Genomic DNA, 9,859 nt, shown 5'->3' with positions numbered 1-9,859 from the left:
TTTCGACTTCAAAAATAACTTTTTAGGCAAAACACTCCGTGATGGCTCTGCGACGCGAACCACTTTTCCCAAATCTGCGGACTCGGTCCGCGACGCGCCACCACCTTCCAATTTTGTCCGACGAAATTGCTTCTTCATTTTCCTGCCCCATTTCACCCATACTCGGTTTGTTTTCTCAAATTCCTTTTAGATACAGATACTTAGAAACTGTACCTGAGAACCTAACTCGAAACGAATCTATAATACGATGTAACAATCTCAGAAACTTTCCCATATCAGTCAATTTCAAGAACAACATCAAATCAATGAATAGGTATCAAGAACATCAACTTTCAAACTCTTTTAGGACGAATCTTTGCTGAAATAAAAATGCTTGGCACATGGGAGAATGGTCCCAACGTTATGAAAGTCTCACATACCTGGTAGGAATAAATCCTTAGCGAAAACCACAACTAGATTGATCAATCTTGATGAATCTTGCCCTTTCTTCTTCTTTCTCCTCCTTTCTCCTTTCTCCAAGCCCTAGCGTAAATTCCAATTTGCTAAAACGGACTAGAATCTTATTTGACCCATATTAAACTACTAAAAATGGATTAAAATAATAGTGCAAGGAAAAGACTAAAATGCCCCTTAAAAAACCGGATTGGACCTTTCCTTATTTGAACAACCCAACTTCCAAAGGGCATATCTCACTCATACGAACTCAGAAATGTGCAAACTTGGCGGCGTTGGAAAGATCATTCCAAAAGTTTTCCAACTATATCTGTAAGTACACCTAAATCATTCTGAGCTAGGAGTTATGGCTATACCAAAAACTCATTTTTCCTAACTTAAACAAATTTCCAGATTTTCTTTATTTCCAAAAATGACAATTTCTAGTTCTTAGCTTCATCCTAGCTATTTCAAATTGCGAGATGTTACATAAGGTAACCTATTGGAAGGTTTATAAGGGCATGGAGCATGCTAAGTCTTCGGTTAGGGGAACACATGAGCACGGGTATGCAGTGCTTAATGCGTACCGTTATATGCTTGAAGTTGCAAATCCAAGAAGCAAGACGACATTGTCGCTCAATGAAAATGGGAGGTTTATGTACTTCTGTGTATCATATGCCTCTTGGATAATTGGTTTTCAAGAAATGAGAAAAGTAATAGTCATTGATGGGACATTCCTGAGGAGTAAGTATGAAGGAGTTTTGCTATTGGCGGTGGCACAAGATGCTGAGAATCATATATTTCCAGTGGTTTTTTGTGTTGTGGACAAGGAATGTGATGCCTCATATGAATATTTTTGTTCAAAATATGAGAAGCTTTGTGGATGATACTGATGAGTTGTGCATTATTTCTGATAGGCATTCAAGTATTTGAAAGATGGTTTCGACTATCTACCCTTCATCTCATTATGGTTGTTGCATGAGACACCTTGCGGAAAATATTTTAAATACCTTTCACAATTCAAAGGCAGTGACCCATTTTTATAAAGCAGCAAAGGTGTACGATAGATGTGAGTCCAATGACCATTTCAATCAAATAAGAGATTTGATACCAAAGGCGGCTGAAACTATTGAACGTATTAGATTCCACACATGGAGCAGGGCATTTTGCCTGAGAAATAGGTACACTATTGTCTATGATATCTCCATTTATTGTAATTTTATGTGTTTTGATTTATTTTTATTTTTTATTGTGTAGATATAACATTATGATGTCAAACATCACGGAGTCGGTGAATGCTATGTTTGATGTTGAAAGAGAATTTCCCATTGTCGCTCTATTTGATGAAATAAACAGGAGGTTTGCACTTTTATTTCACCAGAGGCGTATGGAGTTGGTGAACTCTGCAAATAGATTTGTTCCTTCCATTGAAAAAGACATATCAAAGTATGTCAACACGGGCAACAAGTTGTTGGCTCATCAAATCGTTAACTACAAGTTCAGTGTCACTATCATGGTGATGTTACTACGATGGATCTACAAATAAGAACTTGTACTTGTAGAATTTTTTACTTGGACAAAATACCTTGTCCACATGCCATGGCAGCGCTTCGATCCCAATATGGTGCCGATTTTGGAAATCAAATTTATGATTACTCCTCTCCATATTATTCAGTGGAAAAAATACATAATTGCTTATTGTGAGGAAATTCACCCGGTGCCACCTGAAGATTCTTGGATTGTCCCTTTGGATATCATAGAGAGAAATACCTCCTCCATATGGTGATCCAAGCAAACCTGAAAGAAGGAGATATAAGAGACGGCGTGGAGTTGGTGAATCATTTCCAACAAGAAAAAATAAGTGTTCCGTATGTAAGGACTTCGGCCACAAAAGAGCTACATGCCCACATTGAAATGCTCCACAAGTGTTGTTGAATTTTAATGAATGTTCTTTTTTATTTGAGGATGTTATTCCTTATCTTCTTATCTTAATTTGAATCAACTTATGTTATGTTATTTATATAAAATGTGCGATTTATTTTGAACTAATGCATTTGTTACAACATATGCAAATTATGTGTTGCTACTTACTACAGAATATTGCATCTGTTCCAACATATAACAATTATGTGTTAGATTTTATAACAGAATATTGCATATGTTCCAACATATGTCAATTATGTGTTACAAGTACAATAGATTGACACATCTGTTCCAACATATATCAATTATGTGTTTGATCTTATAACATAATATTACATATGCTCCAACATATGTCAATTATGTGTTACAAGTACAACAGAATAACACATTTATTCCAGCATATTTATAATAAATAATTACGTGTAAGGTGTGTGAACAATCAATCATTACTGTCATTGGAATAACTCTCAAGAAATTTTTTTATTACAATTCTTCATATTTTACCCTTTTTTCAAAAAAATAAGTACTTCATTTTAAAAGTCAAAAGTTGGAAACTCTTTCTTCTTCAGAAGTTGCAACTTTCCACATTCATTACATTCCTTATATATAACAAGAAGTACACACAAGAATTTTGCAACTTTTCAAAATTTTTCAAAAATGACTAGGAGTAAAAACTACATTGAATCCCTTCCGAGGTGTCTACTAATTGAATCATTGAAATGATTGCTTCCGGAATCCTCAAAGATTTAATGAATGTTAAATTAAGGTATGTATGTATATTAATCAATTTTCGCCTCTCTTTAATTTGATTTCCTAACTATTTGATTTGATTTCTCAGTTCCAGGGTCCTTAATCAAGTTGGTAATGAACCTTCTGTATATCAAATGGTATCATTGGTCGACTTTCTTTATTGTAGATGGCCGGTGAACCGTTGGTCAGAAGTTCGAAAATCCATTTCTTTCCTGGAAATGTGCAGAGCATCGGGGAATTTATAAGGCTTATACAGAAAAGACGTGGTAATATTTAATGTTATTCGTATGTATTCACGTTTTCATCAATATATTATGCCTTTTAAATGTGTTATTTCTTATGCAGTTTAATTTTTTCAACCATAACGATTCAAATGCATTGGGAATGATTAATCAAGCAGCAGACGGAGGCCAAATTGGTGCATCCTATGTGCTTTCCATAATTTCAATCTTCAAGGGCGGTAAATCCATGAGAGAAGGCTTAATGTTCATTGAAAACATGAAAAAATGAAGCCACTAAAAATCAGGAGATGTCGACACAAATTGCGATATGTTTTAGGTGGAATGTGGGTGCTAGAACCTCATTTGTTGGGAGAAAGACTTATTTGTTTCACTGTTCATCAACATGAGCAAAACATTCACAAGAATGGTTGGCCTAAGGAAAGTGACAATGAAGATAATATTCGTTGTGAATTATGTAGTTGTGATTTAGAACTAGATTATGTAGTTATTTTTTTGCCTTATACCACTGTGTGGTTTTAATTAAATTGTCATATGTGGCAACATATGTACACTACTTACAAATTCATGGGGAAAAAATGTGACCTTTTTGTGTTTTGTACTGATTTTTGAATTTGTTATTTATAAAATGTTTAATCTAAAAATATTTTTTTCTTAGTGTTCTCATTTAACCCATCCATCAAATGTCATATGTGGCAATATATGCACGTTTTGTTGGATAAAATGTTAAATTTTGCAACAGTAATTGCAACATATATGTCATATGTGGCAACATATGTATATCCTCAAATGTAATTTTTTATATTAATTCAATTAAATTGTGACCTAATACAACATGTAACACTAATATATAGTCCTACAACATGTCTAAGTACAAAATTATGGTCTAATACAACAACCTTCATCAATTCTATCAATTATTTTTACAAATTCTATCATGCCATTAGTTCATCATACAAGGACTAAGTAATTTCATATGATAGTTATATAACACCCTTGTAAATCATTGTTCCAAGTGTTATAACATCTTTTTATTGCTTAATTATGGTCCAAAGTACTAAAATATGGTCCAATTTGACATTTTTCCATTGCTAAATTGCTTAATTTATCGATTAGCCATCCATCAAGTGTCATCTGTGGCAACATATGCACGTTCTGTTGGATAAAATGTTGAATTTTGCAGTAGAAATTGCAACAGATATGTCATATGTGGCAACAAATGTATATCCTAAAATGTAGTTTTTGGTATTAATTCAATTAAATTGTGACCTAATACAATATGTAACACTAATATATAGTCCTACAACATGTCTAAATACAAAATTATGGTCTAATACAACAACCATCATCAATTCTATCAATTATTTTTACAAATACTATCATACCACTAGTTCATCATATAATGACTAAGTAATTCCATATGATAGTTATATAACACCCTTGTAAATCATTGTTCCAAGTGTTATAGCATCTTTTTATTGCTTAATTATGGTCCAAAGTACTAAAATATGGTCCAATTTGACATTTTTCCATTGATAAATTGCTCAATTTATTGATTAACTGTAACATCCCAGAAAATTTTTGAACTAAGACTCGAACCCTTGTTTTTAGTGAGTGAGATTTTTGCAAGGAATTTTAAATTTCTTGAGTGTTAAGGTCACTAGACGTAGCACCTTGAGTTCCAAAAAGAATCGAATTGGAATTAGCAAAATCTGAAATTTTGCAAGTTAAGCTAAGTATGAGTTTTGGGTTGACTTCAAACGATCATAACTCCTAGATCAGGATGATTTATGTGTGCTAATAGATACCTTAGGAAATATCTTCAAATTATCTTTCCAATGCCACCGAGTTTGCTCAATTCCGAGCTTTGAGTAAAAAGTTATGATGGATTTACTAACATCGCGCAAACCTGGCAACAGCTTCGCGACGTGGAGCCAACACGGACCTCACTGCCTGGTGAAAGATCTTTCGGACTCCCAGCTCATTTTAATTATTTCTTTAGGGGATTTTTAGTCCTAAAAAGCCCTTAGTAGGTCATCTAAATTTCCCTAAACGTGTAGAAAATCAGTTTTCTTAAATCTAAACCCTTTCATTCACTCCAAAGATTCTACGCTCAAGTAATCAAGAAAAAACTAAGGCTAGGGTTCTTCTTCAAAGGTTTTCCTTCAAGTTGCTTCAAGAGGATAATTCTTTCAGGTATGTAAGCTTCCATAGTGTTGGGTTTGTTCACCCACACGCCAATCATGTTAAGTTCAGCTTTAAAGTTATTCTAAAAGTTGAAGCTTTGATGTTTTTGTTATGTGTTCATGAATTTGCTTTCGTTCTTGAATTGGGCTGAGATTGAGGAATTCTTGAGGTTAATGTGTCGATTTATAGAGGGGTTAGAGTTAGATTCTAGTGTACATGTGCTGGGTATCTGAATCTAAAGAGAGATTGAGAAAAAGAATCGAATATAGGTGAATTGGGGTTAGAAAACGAAGAAGAAATTTCGTCGAACGAAATTTGAAGGTGGTCGCGCACCTAGTGCCCAAATTTGAAATTTTAGCTTTGTGTCACGGAGCTGACACGAGTTGTTCTGCCTCAAAAGACGTTTTCAAAAGCAAATTTTTAAAGCCTCTCCGCGTCGCGGACCCACTCTTAAATATTGGTTTTTAGTCTTTTCTCTTGTTTAGCTATCTAAAATCATTTCTAAACATCATGAGACCTTTCCTACCACAAATCACAACCTTGAATTCATAAATCACATTCAAGGTAGAGTTGAGAGTCAAGTCTTGAGAGTTCTTTCGAACATTTTTCAGAAAATCCCTTTTTGTCTTTTTGAGGAGTCTTCTACAAATTCTAATAACTTGTTTCAAGATTCGAGCAAGTGAGTATGAGAGTGAGAATAATGTATTCATGAGTCTACCTTGTCATCATGAGATCTTTCTTATCATGAACTATAACTCTTGAATTCATAATTCACATTAAAGAGAGAGTTAAGAGTAGAATTCAAGAAAGCTTTTGAGTTCAATTGTGAATCCTTTGAGATCAACTATTGATTTGAACTAAGTGTTGAGGAAGTAAGTCAGAGAATAAGAAGAGTCGTATACATGAGTTCTATATAGTTATGTAGACCATCGAGTCGAGTTGTTTCATGCCCATAATTTTGCATGAACTTTGTAAGTTAAACATATTTCAGAGAAATGGTATCTTCAAGTTCTAAGCCTTTAAGTGTTGAGTTTCTAATCCCTTTTGAGAAGCATCTTTGAGTACTTGAGTTGAATATTTCATGCCCATAATTCCGCATGAACACTATAAGTAAAAAAATCTTGAGATGAGTAGTATCATTGAAGTTCTTGAGTTCCAAGTATTGAGTTCTACCTATGACTATTGAAAATCTTGCATTGAGTCGTTCATATCCATCATTCAACATGAACCATATTTTAAGAATTTTTTTAGAAATGTTTAAACTTTATTTTAAGACTTAAGCTTTGAAGTTGAGAAAAGAGTAAGAGTAAAGTTCATTTTCTTTAAAATGATATACGGGAACTAAGTATTCCCAAGAGTAAATGTTTTCACATTTAAGATGAGAGGAAACTAAGATTTTCAAAAGAGTTTTGAGCAAGAAAAGGGAACATCGATTCCAAGAGGGATTTTAAGCTAAGTTTGAGTAATTATCTCAAATCAGAGAAGAAGTTATTTTAAAAACAGATGAGTTAAGTATATTTTGGGAGTATTATTGAGCACCGATGTGGGAATGCGGGTTTCATATTAACTCAAGTATCCATGAAAACCATGTAGCCATCGTGGGTAGAAAATGGTAATACTTTTTAGATGAATCCTTTTCACATATACTAGTGGATCCACTTAGTAGTTCAAGTCCTATGCCTTTGGCAGGGTATAGGATGGTCCTTGGCATCGTGAAGTAAAGTGTTGTATCATCAATATAACTCTTAAGTGATGGTTGTCGGTTAGAGAAACTCCCACATAAACTATATTACTTTATTATATAAGTAAAGTTAGTTTGTTATTGCATTTTCTTTAACTAACTAAGTTGTTTTACTGTTTTATAAAGCTTTCCATAGAATGCATGTGTATTGTTGCTTTATATTGAGTTGAGTACCCAGAGTCGAATATCATATCTTTAAGTTGAGTATCTAATCTCTGAGTTGAGTATCTTATCCTTGAATACTTCTGATTTGAGTAAGTTGAGTAGTTTTGAGTATCTTTGAGTATTCCTTGAGTTGAGTAAGTTTGAGAAGAGATAAGTATGTTTCATTTGTATCAAGTTTCAAGCTTATGTTATGCTTTAGAATTCCTCTTATATGCTCGTACATTACTGAGTCATTTGGCCTGTATCTTTTCATGATGTAGACACATGTATTCAGGATCATCAACAGGAGATTCGTTGATACATCTGAGAGTTCGAGTTAGCTATGGTGAGCCTCCTTGTTTTCTGGAGGATTTCATTTACTTTTCAGTTTAGTCAGGATGTCGTGGGTCTTGTCCCGACTTCCATCTTTATCAGTTAAAGGCTTCATAGATAGTCAGTAAAGTTGAGAAGTCTGTATTATTCATTTATTTTATTAAATGTTTTAAAGACTTAAGTGCCTATTTTATGGCGAGTTGAATATATTATTTTATTCTAAGTTGTTCATTTGAATTAAAGTTTTGAAAAGTTGAGTTTATTGAATTTTATTCAGTTTTAAGCTTTTGCATGCTTAAGTTAGTCTTCCGCTTATAGTCAGCCAGGATTATGGTTTGTTTGGGGACCAACAATGGTTCTTAATTGCCGACCACGTCCAGGGTGTAGACTCGAGTCGTGCTATTAACTCATCCATCAAATGTCATTTGTGGCAACATATGCACGTTCTATTGGATCAAATGTTGAATTTTGCAGTAGAAATTGCAACAGATATGTCAGATGTGACAACATATGTGTATCCTAAAATGTGGTTTTTGGTATTAATTCAATTAAATTGTGACCTAAACAACATGTAACGCTAATGTATAGTCCTACAACATGTCTAAGTACAAAATTATGGTCTAATACAATAACCTTCATCATTCAATAAATTATTTAGACAAATGCTATCATACCACTAGTTCATCATACAATGACTAAGTAATTCCTTATGATAGTTATATAACACCCTTGTAAATCGTTGTTCTAAGTGTTATAGCATCTTTTTATTGCTTAATTATGGTCCAAAGTACTTAAATATGGTCCAATTTGACATTTTTCAATTGCTAAATTGCTCAATTTATCGATTAGCCCATCCATTAAGTGTTATCTGTGGCAACATATGCACGTTCTGTTGGATAAAATGTTGAATTTTGCAGTAGAAATTGCAACAGATATGTCATAAGTGGCAACATATGTATATCCTAAAATGTGGTTTTTAGTATTAATTAAATTAAATTGGGACCTAATACAACATGTAACACTAATATATAGTCCCACAATATATCTAAATACAAAATTATGGTCTAATACAAGAACCTTCATCAATTCTATCAATTATTTTTACAAATACTATCATGCCATTAGTTCATCATACAAGGACTAAGTAATTTCATATGATAGTTATATAACACCCTTGTAAATCATTGTTCCAGGTGTTATAACATCTTTTTATTACTTAATTATGGTCCAAAGCACTAAAATATGATCCAATTTGACATTTTTCCATTGCTAAATTGCTCAATTGCTCAATTGCTTAATTTATCGATTAACCCATCCATCAAATGTCATCTTTGGCAACATATGCACGTTCTGTTGTATAAAATGTTGAATTTTATAGTAGAAATTGCAACAGATATATCATATGTGGCAACATATGTATATCCTAAAATGTAGTTTTTGGTATTAATTCAATTAAATTGTGACCTAATAAAACATGTGACAGATCATTTTAGAATACTACTCCCATCACTCCACTAACACACACTCCACTCACTCTTACTCATTATAAAAGGGTTAATACTTACGTTAGGGTTCCCTTAATTCACAATTTACTCACAAAAAAAACTCTCATTTTTTATTTCTTTCCTTTATTCTTTCTCCTCCTCTCACTCAAATTTCCCTGAGAAGATGTTACCACCTTGGATAAATTTAAGTCTCTGCATGCTCTTGTTGTGAATGATCAACGTAATTATGTTGTTCTCAGTTAATATGATGTCTTCTTCAAGTGTGTTCTTAGTGCATAGGTGATGGTCACTATTTCTTTTTGTCGGATTTTGTCTAATATAATGGAGGGTAGCTTCATCATTTGGTAAGTCTTCTTACTTTATAACATCATGTCTAATCTGGTAACGAAATGCATGGGGTAGCTAACTATGGTTGTTTGTTTTTCTGTAGGTGGTCTTGTGACATAATGCATGGGTAGCTCTGATCCACCACCTTTCAAGAAAGAATGGTGATGCCCCTCCAGGTTTAATCGCTCAATGTTGACTCCAGATCCTCTAGTCAAGTCCTTTTTTGCTGGCTAGCGTCATAGTATAGGGTTAGAGCATTTCAGATGTAAATTTTATTG

This window comes from Solanum stenotomum, chromosome 6 (genome assembly GCF_019186545.1).
Source record: "Solanum stenotomum isolate F172 chromosome 6, ASM1918654v1, whole genome shotgun sequence".
Classification (NCBI taxonomy): Eukaryota; Viridiplantae; Streptophyta; class Magnoliopsida; order Solanales; family Solanaceae; genus Solanum; species Solanum stenotomum.
This window is presented reverse-complemented; position numbering follows the sequence as displayed.